Source organism: Portunus trituberculatus, chromosome 43, assembly GCF_017591435.1.
Source record: "Portunus trituberculatus isolate SZX2019 chromosome 43, ASM1759143v1, whole genome shotgun sequence".
Taxonomy (NCBI): domain Eukaryota; kingdom Metazoa; phylum Arthropoda; class Malacostraca; order Decapoda; family Portunidae; genus Portunus; species Portunus trituberculatus.
In genome coordinates, this window is record NC_059297.1 from 11274411 (window position 1) to 11294410 (window position 20000).

The following is a 20000-nucleotide window of genomic DNA, read 5'->3' on the forward strand; positions in this document are numbered from 1 at the left end:
ATTCGAGAGAGAGAGAGAGAGAGAGAGAGAGAGAGAGAGAGAGAGAGAGAGAGAGAGAGAGAGAGAGAGAGAGAGAGAGAGAGAGAGAGAGAGAGAGAGACTGATTGATTGATACAAATAGATAAATAGACATATAGATAGGTATAATTCACCACCACGGTCGCCTGCTGGTTATCCAGCCACCCTTTCCCATTACGGAGCGAGCTCAGAGCTCATAGACTGATCTTCGGGTAGGACTGAGACCACAACACACTCCACACACCGGGAAAGCGAGTCCACAACCCCTCGAGTTACATCCCGTACCTATTTACTGCTAGGTGAACAGGGGCTACACATTAAAAGGCTTGCCCAATTGCCTCGCCGCTTTCTGGGATTCGAGCCCGGACCCTCTCGGTTGTGAGCCGAGCGTGCTAATCACTACACTACCCGGTGCGTACGTGTGTAATTCACCTCGGTCGCCTACTGGTAACCCAGCCAGTCTTCCCAATTACGGAGCGAGCTTAGAGCTCATAGATCGATCTTCAGGTAGGACTGAGACCACATCAACACACAACACACCGGGAAAGCGAGGCCACAACCCCTCGAGTTACATCCTGTACCTATTTACTGCTAGGTGAACAGGGGCCACACATTAAGAGGCTTGCCCATTTGCCTCGCCGCTTAGCGGGACTCGAACCCGGCCCTCTCGATTGTGAGTCGAGCGTGCTAACCACTACACTACGGTGTGTGTGTGTGTGTGTGTCCATTCGTTCGTTCGTCCTCCAAGAGCATGCCATTCACCTAAATTTTTGATGCTCACTGCAGCCTCTCCTCTGCGGTTTTCATAAGTCATTGATGTATTCATGAGTCACAAGGAGCCTCAAGCCTCAAGCCTCAAGCCCCCAAGTCTCAAAACGACCTGCTGAGTGGAGGGCGCCACTGCTGAAAACCTCCTGCACAGCCACAATCAGAGCCACTCAAGCAAATACGACGCTGAACAGCTCTCACCACCTCCAACTCCCACAAATCCCCACCCAACCTTTGACTCGACTGGCCAGCCTTCAACCGGGTCACCCATTCACTATGCCGTTAGCAACCCACTACACCAGTCTTACTCCGTCTCCTTTCTCCTTTTCCACCTTTCCATTGCCCTCCTAGTTCACCAAAATAACAATGAACATCAAAACACTAACAGATTCATTCTCTTCCTCTCCCAATACTCCTTAAACACATTAAACTTCACCTAAACCAGCAGAAAATCACGGCTTTTTAGAACACAAGAACGTAAAGCAAGAGAATGTTCACAAAACCATCATATCTACATGTGGCAGTCCCAGTGTATATATAAACGAAAAATCCTGCGACTAGAGTGAATGTATCACCACGCCAGTCAGTCAGCTGTGTGTGACGAACGAGAGGAATACAGATGCACCAGATACATACAAGAGTCTGTGATCGAAAGGCCAGTTGATTTTAGATGAGGATATCATGTTTGGTGGGTGCGCTTTGGGTCGAGAGAGAGAGAGAGAGAGAGAGAGAGAGAGAGAGAGAGAGAGAGAGAGAGAAATTTTACCGAACTGAGACAAGACGGAGGCTGCGACACGAATGAAAAGAAGCCCGCCAAATATAGTTCCACTTCAATACGAAAATAAATAGATAAATACAGACTAAATAAGATGAAAGTATTGCTGTGTAAGTTGACGAAGAAAAATAGGAAGGAAAACATTTGGAAAGAAGATATCGCAGTTCCCTTCCTTTCCTATATTTATATAATTTTTGTTTATTCGTCAATCTGCTTAAGCATTTGTTATTTTTAGCTCTTTTGGCTGAAAGTGAAGAGATAGAACTAACAAATAAAACACACACACACACACACACACACACACACACACACACACACACACACACACACACACAACCAAAGAAAAAAATAGTAAAAAATAAATAGCATTATCTGACTAAAATATTCAAGATTTATGCTAGCTAGAGATAAATTAAATACGATAAAAAAAAAGTTCGTATGATTTCAAAATGTACAGAAGATCCTTGAACCCTAATCATCTCTAACCTGTCCTTCAGAATAAAAAAAAAAAAAAAAAAAAAAAACGAGAAAAAAATTACACAGATCCAAATCACAAAATGAAAAAACTCAAACTCTACATCCCACCACAATTAGAACTACTATAACTATACGATATACCACCACCACAACTACCAAACTGCTGCTACCAACCAACTACTATGAGATTCAAAGCTGCTGATCCGCTGTTTTTCGCGAATAACTTTATATCAGAGTCGCATGAAGATGAAACTTTGCCAGAGTATGTTTTATACCCCTACCTAATTTTATCCAGTATCACTTAGTACCTAACTTTGATAATCAAGATACTTCTATGAGTAAAAATCAGTCGTGGAATCCGCAGCCGCTTCAGTCTTCAGTTATGAGTAGAGATAAAACTATGACGTCGTCTCTGACGTCATGAAGCCCCGCCCACTCGGAAGATGATTGGTAATTTAAAACCAATGAAGGCTGAACCTCTGCCAACAGTGAAACATTATTTCCTGTATGCTTGACTAATTCCCAGAAATATTCATATTGGTACAACTTCTTCAAACGTAGTGAAAAGCTCGCCACAGATCGTCACATCAATAAACAATTATACAGCTCTTTCACTTTTGAGAAGAAATCAACATCACAGTGTATACCACTATTTCCAATAATGGAATAATTTACACATAGGCGTTCATTTCCTCTCTCTCTCTCTCTCTCTCTCTCTCTCTCTCTCTCTCTCTCTCTCTCTCTCTCTCTCTCTCTCTCTCTCTCTCTATTATTATATATATATATATATATATATATATATATATATATATATATATATATATATATATATATATATATATATATATCTTATTGGTACTGTTCATGGAAGAAAAAATAGACAATATAGCTATATTATTATGTTGGTATTTTGAGAAAATATCATGTGGGTATACCAGTGAAATATTCAACATAAAACAAAATTTATTTATCATCACTATCGAGGAGAAGATCGTCGTCTCCATCCACGGGTCTTCTCTCCTCTGAACATAGTAGCAAGCCTCAACACAAAAGCAGTCTTGCAACCACGTGGACAATGTTGCAACATGTTTGCCATTGTTGACAGCGATGAAGGCCAGAAAGCTGTGTTCACGTGTCAGTGGCCACGTGAATCACTCGCCATTCACACCCCGGTGGGCGGAGCCTCATGACGTCATGAGAATTTAACGTCATGACTTTCTGAACCCCTCACCAACAAGAGAGGCGACTGTGGATTCAGCTACTTATTTTACTCTTATGAGAACATTAAAATCGAAGCTAGACAATAAAGGATGCCGGATAAAATTTGGTTGGGGTATAAAACATACTCTGGCAAAGTTTCATCTTCATCCGACTCTTCGATATAAAGTTATTCGCGAAAAACAGCGTATCAGCAGCTCTGAATCTCATAGTAGTCATCACCATGTTTGTATTCCCTCCTCCCTTAAAAAAAAAAAAAAGAAGGAAAAGAAAAGCAAAGCGTCATCACCATCAGCAACACCTCATCACTCCCACTACTTCCACGGCTACTCATCAGCACATCAGTGCCACCAGCCTGCAACATACACGCGGCAGCTGCCCTGAACTCCAGCGTGGCCACACAAAGAGCCTCGCCACGCTGACGTCTGCAACTAAGCGACTCACGAGCGTCTAAACTGAAGCGGACAATATCACATCGCCATTCCAAGAAAACCTCGATACTATCTCACACTCAAATCCTCATTACCAGCGCCTGCGTGAAGCCCCGAAGCGTCTGTACCCTCCCTGACACTCCCTAGCATTCCTCTCTCCTACTGTGAGGTCTACTCTAAGGCGATCGGAGGCCTGAGGGAGAGTGAGGGCAAGGAGGTTCAGGGGAAGGCGGGGTTCGGCCGAATCAAGCGCCACTTGTATTCCCAACGGCGTGCTCAAGCCTTATCGAGCCCGGTGTGGTTAAGCTCCATGCTGACGGGGCTGGAGGGTGCGCGGCCACTGGGCACAAGTGGGCTGATGTGAAAGACGGCAAAAGCTCGAGAGGGCTGAGCCGTGGGGTAAAGCCTAATAGTATCTGAAGAGGGCTGAGCAAACTAAGATTTAAAGGCAGAGAGAAGGTGGGGGCTACGTATATGCCACTGCTTCGGTTTGTGTTGTGTTGGTCACTTCTGCGGTAACTAAAAGCTACAGACTTGCACACTTCGTACTAGAATTGTAAAGTCTGAGAGACTAAAATAAGGGACTTGTTTAAAATCTAATTGTCTAGTTATGGCGATGAAAGACGCTGGGAAACCCATGGTCATTCCTGGGGCTACTAAATACTACATAACCAAGAGACCAGTGAGACGCACTTTGCATTAAAGAGAATTGTTAGGTTCCAAAAACTAAATGGGATTGTTTACAATATAATATATAGATTGTCTTGTTGACGAATAGAGAGATATTAAGAAAATCTTAACCTAGTAACAACTATATACTAAACAAAAATCTACAGAATAAATCTACAGATAAATGTAAAGTCTGAGAAATTAAGCGATTCAGATTTTATACATCATACACAGCCTGGTTACGATATTCAGAGACGCTAAAGAAGAGCTGCCTAATCATATGACCACTAGATACTAAAAACACGCTGAGAGAGAGAGAGAGAGAGAGAGAGAATGTGACGTAACCTGCAGGAGTCTGAGGTTTCCGTCGATATCCGTCGAACACTTCACTGTACTTGCTCCATTACACTCGCCCACACTTCTGCCGTGGCTCGGGACAAAGGCAGAAGACGAGATGGTGTTTCTCTGGAGTCAGATAAAAGCCTCTGTGGTCTGATTCTTTACCGGTACATGAATCTGGGTTCATACTTTTTTCATCTGGGCTGTGTGTGTGTGTGTGTGTGTGTGTGTGTGTGTGTGTGTGTGTGTGTGTGTGTGTGTGTGTTTAGAGAGAGAGAGAGAGAGAGAGAGAGAGAGAGAGAGAGAGAGAGAGAGAGAGAGAGAGAGAGAGAGAGAGAGAGAGAGAGAGAGTCGAGTCTGAAGTGCCATACTTGTTATTCTATTTATACATTATCTCGCTTCGTCTCTCTCCTCATCGTACTGCACTTGTTCCCTCTCTCTCTCTCTCTCTCTCTCTCTCTCTCTCTCACACACACACACACACACACACACACACACACACACACAGTTTCTTTCTGAACCAGACCTTTATAATTATTATTTTTTTTCGTGAATTATTTTACTTTTGCTGGAACAAAATCTAATATGAAACAACATCGACAACGCAACGACTTCCATTTGTTTTCTTATTTCATCATCATCATCATCACCACCACTAGTACTACCACAATCACCACCATTATATCGCCATGTCAGTAAAATCGTATTCAAAACGTTTTTAGCAAACACACGGAACTGAAATGGCACTAGAATAATTCCAATTCACTCCTTTTTGCCTCTATCCTTTTCCTTTCCTTCCGCCTTTCAATTCGTGACTCGTAATCACGGACAGAGCGTTGGCCTAACCTCCTCCCCTCTTGGCAAGGAAACATAAATATAGTCTTTTTCTACCTTTAAAAATATATAATTAAACGCAAGAATGATCGGCAGTTAAAGGCGGTATTTCTCTGTTTCTCCTTCAATTTTTTTTTTTTATTTCTGCTCTGTCGATGGTCTTTTTAAATCCATCTTCTCGTGACTCAACACAACTCTTCACATTTTCTTTTACACAGACACGAGACTGGAGGTTTCTCGGAGGCGGCTGGGCGGTTTGGAGAAGCGGGAGGAGGAGGTGAAGGGGAGGGAAGGCGTGAAAGGAAGAAAGAAAGGGTGAAATAAGAGAGTTGGAGTAGAGGTAAGGAAGGATGGCTGCAGGGAGGATCAGTGGGGGGGAATCGCTCGCTCTATTTTCTCCTCTCCCTCCTCCTCCACCTCTTTCGCAGTAGACGAGGTAGTGAAGTTATTAAGAGGAAGTGAGTGATCCTGACTCGCAGAGAGGTGGTGGAAGTAAATGTTGTCACGTCCCAAAGGAGATACTGGGGTGAGAGTGCTGGCTGGGTGGCTGGGTGGGTGGGTGGGTGAATAACTCGCCCCTCCACGCAGCGCCCGCCTCGCCACACATTTGAACCCCAATGAAGCGGTGAAACAAAGGGACTAGTTGCATTCTATTTCAAAGTCGTACCATGTAAAGCAATTGTTTTGTTTTGTTTTTATTACACATAGTAAAAACAAAAATAAAAGACAAAAACTTCCGTGCGAGGTATCCATGAACAGACACACAAACACACAGATACAAAAAAAGCTACACGAAAAAGGAACACAACACAAATACAGTAATACAGCAACCAACAACAACACACACACACACACACACACACACACACACACACACACACACACACACACACACACACACACACACACCGCGTAGTGTAGTGGTTAGCACGCTCGACTCACAATCGAGAGGCCCGGGTTCGAATCCCGGTAAGCGTCCAAGCAAATGGGGAAGCCTCTTAATGTGTGGCCCCTATTCAGGTATGGGATGTAACTGGAGGGGTTGTGGCCTCGCTTTCCCGGTGTGTGGAGTGTGTTATATGTTATATGTGGTCTCAATCCTACCCGAAGATCGGTCTATGAGCTCTGAGCTCGCTCCGTAATGGGGAAGACTGGCTGGGTGACCAGCAGACGACCGAGGTGAATCACACACATCAACGCTACATACAAAGCGATACCAAACCAAACCCGTCAACTCGCCTCTATTCACCCAGTCCATACATAAAAAAAAATGAAAATAAATAAAAGAAAACCACTATCATTCAACAATACTCTGCGCAGGATCCTCTCATTAGTCCTGTGTTCAGCCGACCTTAATCCAGCCTTCTGATGTCCCTGCGGTGAATGATTCTCTCCCCAACAATAAAACGTGGAGGCCTAACCCCCGATCCCGGTCCCCATCCACCACCACCACCAATGCCATTACCACCACTACTACCTTTGAACGTTCTGTCGCCGCGGATTCACCGATGACATTGTGCACACGAGCATTGAGTTTAACCGCTAATTGCGTCAACTAATCACGCGGGAGCAGCGGCGAGATGAAAGCTACAGCGGGAATGTGTATACAGTTTTCTGGGAGCGAAGGAAGGAGGAGGAGGAGGAATGGAGGTAATAGATGGATGGATAGTGGTGGGGGACGAAGCTATTGAGTGCAAGAAAGGTAGTGGTTAGGGAGGGGAGGGGAAGGGAAGGGGAGAAGGAAAACGGGGGAAGGGAGAGAATGAGACAGGAAGGTAGAGTACATTTTTTTGTTCGGTGAGTGAATGAAGGGGAGGAGAGAGAGAGAGAGAGAGAGAGAGAGAGAGAGAGAGAGAGAGAGAGAGAGAGAGAGAGAGAGAGAGAGAGAGAGAGAGAGAGAGAGAGAGAGAGAGAGAGAGAGAGAGAGAAAGACGGGGAGAGGAGGCAGCGTCCGTCAGCAGGTGTTTTGGCTCTTTATGTTTTAGAAATTCGTCACACACACACACACACACACACACACACACGATTACTGAGAATCTTACAACACCAACCAGTCTCGTTTGAATTCACACGCTGAGAGAGAGAGAGAGAGAGAGAGAGAGAGAGAGAGAGAGAGAGAGAGAGAGAGAGAGAGAGAGAGAGAGAGAGAGAGAGAGAGAGAGAGAGAGAGAGAGAGAGAAATTCGTATTAAATCATTACACAGGTGCTTCTCCAGGTGTAAAAGCAAGACTAAGCAAACGGTGACCTTGGACTGGGATGCGTCACAAGTGTTCCCGCAGCTCCATACACGGCTTCCTTCCCTCCCCCAATCGAGCAACGGCACCAATAAACCCGAGCCTTCATTGCCCCACTATTTATACCCCGTATGTACCAATTCACATGCTCCCCTCGCCTAATTGATACCTTTTGAGCGAGGGAGTTTAAAAGTTTTATGTCACCGTGTGTGTGTGTGTGTGTGTGTGTGTGTGTGTGTGTGTGTGTGTGTGTGTGTGTGTGTGTGTGTGTGATTGCGCATACATATATGGAAGTAGCGCTCTCTCTCTCTCTCTCTCTCTCTCTCTCTCTCTCTCTCTCTCTCTCTCTCTCACACACACACACACACAGCAACTAAAGGCAAAATGGATGTTCCTTTTTTTTTCTCATTTATCTATTCATATAGTCTAACTTTTTTTCTCCGCTGCATCGTCTTTTTCTCATTTCATTTCATTTCGCAGCGTTCATGTTTATTTACACATTTATTTACTTTTATTTTTATTCTTAGCCAAAAACCCATTGTTAATTCACTTCAACAAGCGCAGTTCCATTTCCTTTCCATCTAATCCACCGGCTGGTAATGATTATACTAATTATTTTTTTGTATTAATCCCACCTTATATATAACACACCTGAAACTTAATTACTATGCCTTGTGTGCGTGAGAGAAATAAGGGAGAGAGGGAGAGGGAGAGAGAGAGAGAGAGAGAGAGAGAGAGAGAGAGAGAGAGAGAGAGAGAGAGAGAGAGAGAGAGAGTGTGTGTGTGTGTGTGTGTGTGTGTGTGTGTGCGGCAGGGGATACGTCTAGGGAGATGAAGTAATAGCAAAGAGATCACGTGGGCAGGTGGATTATAGAGGTGGAAGAGTGAGAGGATGGAACATGTAAGGTAAAGTGGAAGTATAGAAAGAGAAACATGGATGAAAGAAGAATGAAGAAGGAAAAGGAAAAGGCAAAAGGAAGAATAAGGAATGTACAGAGAGGCAAGTAAAGGAAGGGATAAAAATGAGTACAAAGAAGACAAGATGAAAAATAGATGAAAGGATAGAAGGAAATGGAAGCAGATCAGAGGGAAGGGGAGGGAAAGCTAGATGGTGAGGACTCGAGGCATGAGTGTGCTATTCCAGGATAAAGGTGGAGCCGGAAGTCAACTAATTACATTCAGGTGAGCAAAACTCGCGGCAACTGGGAGCGGCGAGCAGGGCCTAATTAAGGGGAGGAGGAGGAGGAGGAGGAGGAGGAGGAGGAGGAGGAGGAGGAGGAGGAGGAGGAGGAGGAGGAGGAGGAGGAGGAGGTGGTGGTGGTGCTGATGGTGGTGGTGGTGGTGGTGGTGGTGAAGGAGGAGGAGGAAATGTTAGTAGTGGTGGTGATTGAGGAGGAAGTGGTAATCACGCACAGCATACAACTAATATTTCACTATTCAGCTATTTCTTTCACAAAATCCCTAGGTGTTTGTCAAGGTTTTGCGAAATGGAAGCAGAAAAAGCTGAAAATACCTCCCCTCTTTTTTTTTTCAAGTCCAGCACCCGAGACACGATTCTTCCATTAACATCGGGGAGGAAAATACACACTCTCTCTCTCTCTCTCTCTCTCTCTCTCTCTCTCTCTCTCTCTCTCTCTCTCTCTCTCTTTCTCTGTGTGTGTGTGTGTGTGTGTGTGTGTAAACTTTTCCCATGCCCTGTGCTCTTTTCTTTTTCTTTTCCTTTTTTCCTTAAGTCATTTTACACACACACACACACACACACACACACACACACACACACACACACACACACACACACACACACAACTGCCTTTTACGAATGGCATCTTCAGTGTGTTTGTTTTTTTCTCTCTATTCGTTGTCCTTGGCCAGAATCTCCACTTGCATAAGCACACATACACACACACACACACACACACACACACACACACACACACACACACACACACACACACACACACAAACACAAAACTCACCACCTTCCTTCTCCTGCAGTAACAAGTGAACACCAGATACCTATTATTATTTTCACCTGTGCCTGAGAGAAGCTGGCAACGTAAATAAGGTGCATCGTACTCACCTTGGAAGCGAGGCGTTGCTCCGGCCGGCGATGAAAGGTGCCGTAGTCTCCAGGTGTGTGTGTGTGTGTGTGTGTGTGTGTGTGTGTGTGTGTGTGTGTGTGTGTGTGTGTGTGTGTGTGTGTGTGTGTGTGTGTGTGTGTGTGTGTGTGTGTGAGTGTCCTCGAGTCGTGATCAGGAAGACACAAACACACAAACGTTCCACTTAATCACTTTCTCCTTTTATCACTGTTGTTTTCAGCTCTTCTTTTTGTTTTTCTTGTTTCAATTTTGTAATCACTAAATTTCTTCCGTTCCTTTTTCTGTTGTTAATCCTGAGTCTTTCCTCCGCACTGTATCCCTGGAAAAAAGAATGAAAAATACATACTGTAGCATGGTCACTCTTATACACACACAGAGCTCAAAGACAGCACGAGCAACGGGTCTCAAGAATACGTAACAAAAAAGTAAATAAATAAATAAGAAGAGAGAACAGTCACGGCGCACGATACACGTTCACGAATTCTGATAAATAGACGGATAACAATTCAAGTCTGAAATTCTGAGACTGTCGTGAATATACACTATATAAATATTTTTTCCTTTTTTACATACATGTGAAGGAAACGTCTACACAACAAGCATATACATTTTTTTTCCTCTCGTTCTGTATTTTTTTTTCCACGATGGTAAGTGATATTCCAAACAGCATCGCCGCTTCTAGGTTGCGACCAATGCTGGATATTTATTAATCAAGATACGAAATGTTATCATGTCACGAAGGCTCCACATTTACCAGTTAGGCGAGATTTGTATGATATTGCGCAGGAAGATAGAGAGAGAGAGAGAGAGAGAGAGAGAGAGAGAGAGAGAGAGAGAGAGAGAGAGAGAGAGAGAGAGAGAGAGAGAGAGAGAGAGAGAGAGAGAGAGAGAGAGAGAGAGAGGAAAAGATATAATCAGTGAAGGCATCCAACTAGTTTAAAAAGAATACTACTGAGAGAAAAGTAAATAAAGCCATTCATTGTGTATCGATGTGCATCTTACCACAACTCATATTGATGTCGCCATTCTCTCTCTCTCTCTCTCTCTCTCTCTGCTCTTTCAAAATCTTTCGCAAGTCTCAAACCGCGAAACATGAAAAACCCAGGAGCCCCAACTCGCTCCTAATTGTCATAACACTCCCGCGAAAACATTCCACATCCCGATACATGACGTCATAGTTTCTCCAGTCTCTTCTGCAAGCATTCAAGCATATCCTGTAATGAACCCTTGTCTTTTCTTCTCCTTTTATAGTAGCTTCTTTCCGAGCTACAGGTTTCGAAACTGATGCAGGAGGCGATGTGATGGAAGTAGTGCTAAGATCCGTGTTTACTTTTCGTTGTATCAAGAGAGTTATGGAGCAGAAGGAGGAGGAGGGAGAAAGAGTAAGGCTAGCAAGGAGGACGAGGAAACACAGGATAAGTTACGATTAAACTCTGATGAAAGATGGTGCAATAGTCAATAACGAGAGAGAGAGAGAGAGAGAGAGAGAGAGAGAGAGGAGAGAGAGAGAGAGAGAGAGAGAGAGAGAGAGAGAGAGAGAGAGAGAGAGAGAGAGAGAGAGAGAGAGAGAGAGAGAAAGTGCAGGTTTACAAGAGCAAGAGGGGAGAAGTAATCCGGTGACAAGGAAGCATGACCACTACCCTTCCTGGTGTGGATTAAGAGAACCGTGATTGCTATGCGAGCGGTAAAGAACACGGAAGCGGGTGCAGTTTATGGGCAGTCGGCGGTCAATGTATGCAAGACACCACGTGAATGTATGTATCAGTGCCACGAGATGTTCAAGACTTAGTGCCAAGCAAGGATAATTATGAGATAGATGATTTAAAGTACTCGCTGTGAGGAGCAAGAGGAAAATTTAAGACTTACGAAATGAATGTATAGGAGGATTGAGAAATACTGGAAAATAAGTGAATAAAAGAAAAATGACGCAATGACGAGGAGTGAGGAAAATGGTAAGTATTAAAGATGAAGGGAAAAAGGTAAATAAATGTATAACCAGCGAATAGAATGCAGAAATTGGTAAATAAAAAGACTAAAGAGGTGATGATGAGAGAGAATACATCTTCATTATACACTAGCGGTATATTCATTCCAGACAGACATTAATGCAAACTGTATGAGAAGGAAGGAAAGCGTGGCACTCTTTCCTCGTTGGTAATGCCTTCCCTGTGTTGGGGCATGACGGAAAAATGGAGACAAATGACACACACACACACACACACACACACACACACACACACACACACACACACACACACACACACATACACACACATTATAACACCAACAAGTGCAAACATCCATTAACACCTCCAAAGGCATACATTACCCCAGCACCCCCAGCCACTCCCTTCAGACCACCTGCAGTGTAGCCGTATCCTAACAATACCCTCATTTCCACCCCTCGTCCCCTCACCAGAACTCGCCACTACATCCCTCTTTACCCAACAATTACACTCCTTCAGTCCGTTTGCCTCGTGGTCTCCCCTACCCTACTTAATTCACGTCCCCTAAGGATAACTTTATTCCCATAGGTACATGTACATATTAGCTTTACTGCACGCTCTCTCTCTCTCTCTCTCTCTCTCTCTCTCTCTCTCTCTCTCTCTAAAGGCTACATTATACAAGCCTTTTCTACTTTCTCCCATCCTTGTTCTGTCCACCTCCCCATTACAAGAGTAAACAGCATTTTCAGTCTTTCATCCTATAATAAACTCTGCCTATATCTATATGCTTTCCTTTATCGTTGATTTGAACTCTTTCGAGCTTTTAAGACACCTCTTTAATTCCTTTTAGATCTTTCCTACAGAGACTGTTTCCTCGGCCCTTACCGAACTAACCAAACATGAAAACACACTAAGCGAATGTTCAATTACTAGCGTCAATTTGAGGACAATTTATCTACTTCACCACTACCACTTCCATTATCACCACAACTACTTCTACTGCAGTCATCACCACCATCGCCTATGTAGGTACAGCACACAGCCGCTAATCTTGAATAAATAAAGCATAGTAAACGTTTCTTCAATTACTTCAAAGTGGCACTCTCATCCATTACGTGCAGTTAATGACGGTACTTTGCTCTGCGTGCCGTACATTTTCCTGCCACGTCTCCACCTCCCTCCCCATCCACTCCCCCCACACTCAACTAAGCATTCACTTCTTGAGCACGGCAGCTGACACGCTCCTGGCAAATTATGTGATAGTTAACCAGCGTCCACTGTGACCCGTGTCCTTGAAAAAAATATAATAATTTAAGTGAAGTATGATAAAAATGCATGAAAAGGAGAGAGAGAGAGAGAGAGAGATATGAACACCCTCCATGGCTCTTCCCTCCCCTCCATGAGTAAAGTCTGGCAATTTCCGTCTTACGTATTGAACAGGAAAGCCCCAATGGAAAGTCATCAATGCCAACAGGGCGGCGTGGATGCTGGCCGCTGATCCGATTAGAGCCAGACTGCTGAGTTGCCGTCTGCGGGCCACGTGGATACCTAGCTTGGGTCGTGTTAGGAGCTTGAAGAAAGGGACGTCTCTGTACTTTCATAATTAGTCGAGTTTTCATACGGTGTTTATCTATTTATTTATCTATTTTTGTTATTTTCATTTATCACGTTGAGAAGTGTCATGTGAAAATCTCTCTCTGTAATTCCCCAATTTTTTCTTACTAGTGTTTGTTTTAAGTTGTCAAGGTGTGGATATGTTTAAGAATGCGGTTCTTTGATAAGTATGTTGATTTGTCGACTGTTAATACTACTGCCATCACCATCATCACCATCCCCACCACCACCATCACCACCACTGCCATCATGACGGACAATACTTGCCGTAAAACTTTCGCCAGGGACATTCTTTGAAAACCTTCCATCAATAATAATGAATAGACAAGGAAACGTTTACTGAACTTGATCCGCTTCTTCTGGCCTTAAAAAATAAATAAATGAATGAATGAATGAAAAAAAAAAAAAGCCAAGACGTAAGACTGTCCCTTTACTATATAATAAGAAGTGATGAACAGACACGTGCTTTTCTTACATTTATTTCTCATCCCTTATGTTTTATTCAATATCTTGTTCATGTTTTCGACATGACTCCTTTCCAACCATCACCACAACTACCACCATCACCACCCACACTCCCACCCCAGTGCAGTGTTGTCCCGTATCCAGCTGCTGGGAGAGAGAGAGAGAGAGAGAGAGAGAGAGAGAGAGAGAGAGAGAGAGAGAGAGAGAGAGAGAGAGAGAAAAAGTCATGTTCTCAATTAGCATTTTTCCTCCCTGCTAACGCGCCGCTCACCTGTCCACCCTTCCACTCACTCCACATCATGAGGCGCGACACTTACACCCGACTCGCCATAAACACTTAACTCGCCATAAACACTTAAATGCTCCGCCCACCACAACATTACTAGCACCTACAATAAAAAATTGGTAGCGATAGAAAAGCAGAGGCTCTTTCCCGCCCAGCACGAGCGAGACCTCAGCGTCAAAATACTCCTGAAGGGGCCCTTTGCATAGAGAGTGCTGTTTAGATTCGTCCAGTGACCCTTTGATCATGTGGCCTTGTGGTGCCCTTTTCTTCCTCTCTAGAGCCCCAACTGGCCAGTAAATTTCGAGGTTTTGGGGACAATGATCCTTCTTTTTTTTTTTTTATTCGTTCTTCCCGTAGTTTAGATTCCACAACGTCAATCTCGTTAATCTCTCTATAGCTAGTTCGTTTCTCTCTCTCTCTCTCTCTCTCTCTCGCAACAACTGGAACGAAAATTATTTTTTTTCCTGGTCTTCCTGTAATTTACACTGTCCAGGAGACCACTGCATTATGTTTATTTTGATCTCCTCCCCCTACCTCTCTCTCTCTCTCTCTCTCTCTCTCTCTCTCTGACTGACTGACTGACGAGCGCACGAGACCTCTGCTCCAGTCCAGCTGTCGGGACTGGATCAAAAAGTGCTCCTCTAATATCGCGACAAGGCCCTGTATGTGCGTTGAAAGGTCTTGGTGCGAGGAATGGCAGGGGCAGCGTGACAATGGAGCCCCAGGGGAAATACACTTTTGTTTCCTGCGGTGGTATTCAGTCCATATTGGTAGTCCACGTTGAGTTCATATACAATTTCGTACCAAAAATGCAAAATAATGCTTGAGTCATGCAAAACTGATACAGATGAGTATGACTGATTAGCGCAACGTGACGCATCGTTTCATCGTGAGCGTCCTGCCATCTGTATACAGCGACCTGGCCATCTTGAACGGAAGATTAATGACGGGCAGCTTAATGGCTTTCCCTATCTGCCCTGCTACCGCATCGAGCGCGGGTCCTCCCCATTGCTCACGTTAGCGGATCCAACACCCTTCATTGACCGCCATTGTCTGTGGAAATTAAGTCCATTGATTATTCTGACGCATGGAACTTCGGGCCGTATGCTGCACGGCCAACTGATTTACTGCAGCCGTTAATATTGTTCTCAATGACAGTAACGCTGTTTTCCTCAAATTATTCACGTTACTGAGAAATTACCGTGAATCATTACTGACGGGGAAGATTCAGCGTCTGCAGCTCCCACCTCGCCACTTTACACCAGCTGAGGGTTTTTGTTTTCCCTCGCAATGCCGAGTGATAACGAATAGATTACCTAATGACTGGTGTGGTTGAATCAGGAACTATTAATCAAATTGCGTGGAAATTCATGGCCTCAACATTTATTCACATCATTACTCTGATGGTAACTTTAATAATTAGTCATGGAAATAAATTCACAATCTCATGCAAGCTGTGTTGTTGCTGTGTTGTATTCAGCACACGCCGACTGCGTAGTGAATGATCGGCTACCTCCCCCCTGTCGCTGGTCTGTGTTAATAGTTTTCCTGGTCAACATTACGCCGGTTGTGTCCCCCTCCGTCCACAGGCCGGTCGCTTCCCGGCTGACCTTGACGCCTGCTATTTCCATGTTGGTGCCCTCACCCACGCTCCTGCCCACGCTGACTCTGAGAATCCCTAGCCCTGTCGCTAAGTCACAGCTGCACCACCAAGGAGGAATGTAATGCTGGAGATGTGAAGTGAATCCGTGACCATAGAGCGAGTAGCCACATTGTGCAGCAAATTCTGGCTAACCGCTGTAAAAAGTATGTTCGTGGCATGACTTGGAATGTGAACAAAGAAAGATTTAGCCTCAAGCTGAGTCGTGTTGAAACTGAAGTTTTGTACTTCACACAAGCCACGCATCACTGAAGGCCTGGTAAGACTCAGCACCGTCTCATTTGAAAGCTATATATATTCACCCCAAGTTTGAGGCTACTTAATTATTGCCTTACAGTACATTATTAATTTAATGACCCGCGGGGAGCAATGGCAAGGGACGGAAGCCTCCCTCAGCTGAGGTACACGTGCACGGCGGCGAGGGGAGGTGACTTCCGGCCCCGGCAGGATAATGGTCGTGCTGTGTTCCGCTGAGGAGACTCTATGGTACTCAGCTCGCCTCCCTGCACCACTTCCCTCCCCGTTTACATACCTCGTGCGTCCTGAGAAGGTACACGATACTATGCTTCCAGCTACATAATTTTTGACTTCATATAGAGTATTTACTGTACTTTTCCTCTAATACGTTTTTTCCCCTCTCCCCCCTTCCAGGCCTGCGTGGACGGAGACCATCCCGCGACTCCCTGGAGGAAATAATGCCGTGTAGCGACACAAGAAAAATCTGCCACAACACAAAAAAACTCTTAGTGTTACAAGTATGTGACGCCAAGTTGTGTCGCAAGTGTCGGGGCGAGAGGAACCTGGAGGGAGAAGTGGCTGTGGTGGCCAGGAGGCCTGCCGGGGGAGTGGTGGGGGTGAAGGGGTGTTTTGGAGCTGCGCCAGCATACACCTACTCCACCTTCTCTTCCTCCACCCTCTTTCACTCCTCTCCAACCACTGCTCTCCCGTCCCTTTCTTCCCTCATCTCGCGTATGCTCTCTTCTCTTCCTCTTCAGTTTCCTCCACTCACCTTTCTCCTGCCACCTCCTCCATTAGTGACTCTCCTTCCCATCCATTTTAGTCTCTTCACCTTCCCTACCTCGACCTTTTTCCAGTTTTGTTCCTCATTTCCCGCCCTCATCCTCCTCAGGCACTCACCTCTTCTTGTCCTGCCGTCCCAAGGGGCCTCGCCTCTGCCTCTCCCTTCACACGCTACATGGGTTTACTTTTTTCTACTATTTTTTTTTTTTTTGCTTTCATTCTTTTTTATCTTACCGCCAGTGGATAATCTGTCTTACATATTTTTAATTCAAGATTTTCATTCACATAATTTTCGTTTTTTGCCTAAAATGTGATAACGTTGAATGTTACTTTTTTCAATTAGTAAGGCACTACACATTATCTATCTCAGCTGCAGGAGAAAAACATTTGAGTTTCCACCAAACCAACAACATTTACATGAATATTACAAGTAGGCAACACTATTCCTACTTCTTTTTCTTCTTCGTTCAATTTTTCCATTTCCTTTTTACCTCCCAACACGCGCGCGTACACACACACACACACACACACACACACACACACACACACACACACACACACACACATTAACCCCTCCTCTTTCTCACATTCCCCCTCAATCTCCTCTTTCACATACTTCCTCAAGGTATTTTTTTTTTCTTCTTCCTTCTCTGGACAATATCTTTCTCTTTCACACTTTGTTTACACAGCAGAACCTTTGGCATACCTCCCACTGTTGACGGCTGGGGAATGGTGCCTGAAACTTGGGGAACTGTAACTCGCCAGTATTGATCCTCGCCCCCATAACCACGCTATTACGACGACAGTTAAACACCCAGATGACCTTCACCTGCACGTCCACGGCATTCGCTCCTACTGACATAGACGCCACACGCCACGTCAACCGCCACCTCCTCCTCCTCCTCCTCCTCCTCTGCTCACCTTACTAGTACAAAAGCAAAGTATAGCAGACTAACAAACACCTCTTCTCAGTCGCTACATCATCTACTTACATACCATCCTAGTAAAGTTTAGTTTACTGACCACAAACCTCAAGTATTCTCCTCCAAGCACTACATCTCAGTCATCACGTCACCTAGATACCACAATAATCTTGATTAGTTATTTTACTAAAAGAAAATGTGGAAGTCATATACAGACTATATGATTATAAAATAGTGTAAGATGTAATATGTTGACCATAATCAAGTAAAAATTCCTAAAAACAATGTTAAATTCCCTTGAACTACTACTACTACTACTACTAATAATAATAATAATAATATTATTATTATTATTATTATTATTATTATAATAATAATAATAATAATAATAATAATAATAATAATAGTAATAATAATAATAATGCTAAAAATAATCATAATCATAATAATAATAATAATAATAATAATAAAAATAAACAATAAAACCGATGGCCCATATATTATATATATATATATATATATATATATATATATATATATATATATATATATATATATATATATATATATATATATATATATATACAATATGGATGCGATTGGTAAACACATATAAGAAAAAAGAAAACACAAAACTACACACATTTTGTCAACTGTACTACATGTCGCTTTACTATGAATGGCAAACTTACACAACCAACCCGTACTAAAAAAGTCAACCAGATTTTTTGCACCGATAAAATAAAGTATTTTCAAGTTATGGTGAATGTACTTCACGCACGCACGCACGCACACACACACACACACACACACACACACACACACACACACACACACACACACACACACACACACACACACACACACACACACACACACACACACACACACACACAATCCCAGAGGCTGAGGGGAACGACAGGGGGAAGTTCCTTATTCATTCACTGGTGCACATTGTGAAGGTAACTGGCCGTGTGCAAGATTGTGAAGGTCAGACTGCAGTTACTTGATATTTGATCGTTTGTAGATTTTCGTGTACAATATCATCAGTTCAGGATTTAGAGACTTATTGGTTGACTGACTGACTGACTGATTCCTTATTTGATTAAATGATTGATTTAGCGAATGACATAATAAATGAATCATAACATAATTCGCAAATAATGAAAGCTGCAAAAAACCACTAGGTCTACACGTGACAGTCACTACACGAAACACCTATTATCATTCCTATTTATAAATATAGCTATTCTTTCAAAGCTCCCAACCTCATTAGTGAATCTTTTTCACGAATCCATCACTGCTGAGAAGGAATTTCTTTCTATAACTTATTTCATCAAAATCAAACCCATTATTCTATAGTATCTCGTTATACTCCTTACGCCATGTGGCATATCCCATACAGATGAAATTACACACACAACACGTGAGTCATGGGCAAGTCCCGCTTGGCTTACCCTCAATACATGGAAAGCTACGTGCCCGACACGTACTTCTCATAATAATGTTTGTAGTTTCAGTAGGAAATTTATCATATCCATGTTATATATTTTAATTCAAGTATTGAAAATGACGAGTAGTCTGCATAAATTCATGAAGGACTACCACAGGTAAGACTTCTTAAAAACTTTCTTTATTTTCTTAGCTTATAACGTGCACCAGAAGTGTAGTAAACATGAAGGTTAATATTCGGAGTAAATTTATTATACCTACTCTGTATGCTGTAGTTCACCTATTTTGAATAATGCATAGTTCTCATAGATATCTCAAATAACATGTATACCATAATTCTACCAAACATGGCAGGTAACAACAGTAAAATCATTATAACCACGATATATGTTCCAATCCACCTATAGACATTGTAAACTGCGTATCATTCCGATATACTGTATACACATCAGCTAAAATTTCAAGAACAAAAAAGGCTATATTATAAAAAAAAAAAAGCTCCCGTTAAGCTTCTCCGGTTCATGGGATAACACTGTTAACATCTCTGCAGACATCCCCTTGTAATTCACACAAGTCCCCACGATGCGACTTATTCTCATTAAAGGTAAAGTAGAGCGGGAGATGAGGTTGAAAAAGAACGTTGGCTAATGACAAGTGACGGCGTGGACTAAGTAAACAAGATGGTGAGATCAATCAATGTTCAATTATTACCTAAACACAAGCTTACGATCAAGATGGGCTTCATCTTTTTTTACAACAATAACAAATAATA

The 20000-nt window shown here is 43.2% G+C and overlaps 1 protein-coding gene across 4 annotated transcripts in view; it reads right to left on the reverse strand.

Annotated features, from left to right (window-relative positions):
* The window catches only part of LOC123518233, a 145092-nt gene that overhangs the window by 106377 nt on the left and 18715 nt on the right, over positions 1 to 20000 (reverse strand). For 2 of the 4 annotated variants that reach the window (XM_045278953.1, XM_045278952.1), the window contains exon 2: positions 9844 to 10181. The gene's annotated coding sequence lies outside the window, so the exon portion shown is untranslated. Of the gene's footprint in view, positions 1 to 9843; positions 10182 to 20000 lie in introns of those variants that run through there. The other 2 variants (XM_045278955.1, XM_045278954.1) reach the window with 2 other exon arrangements.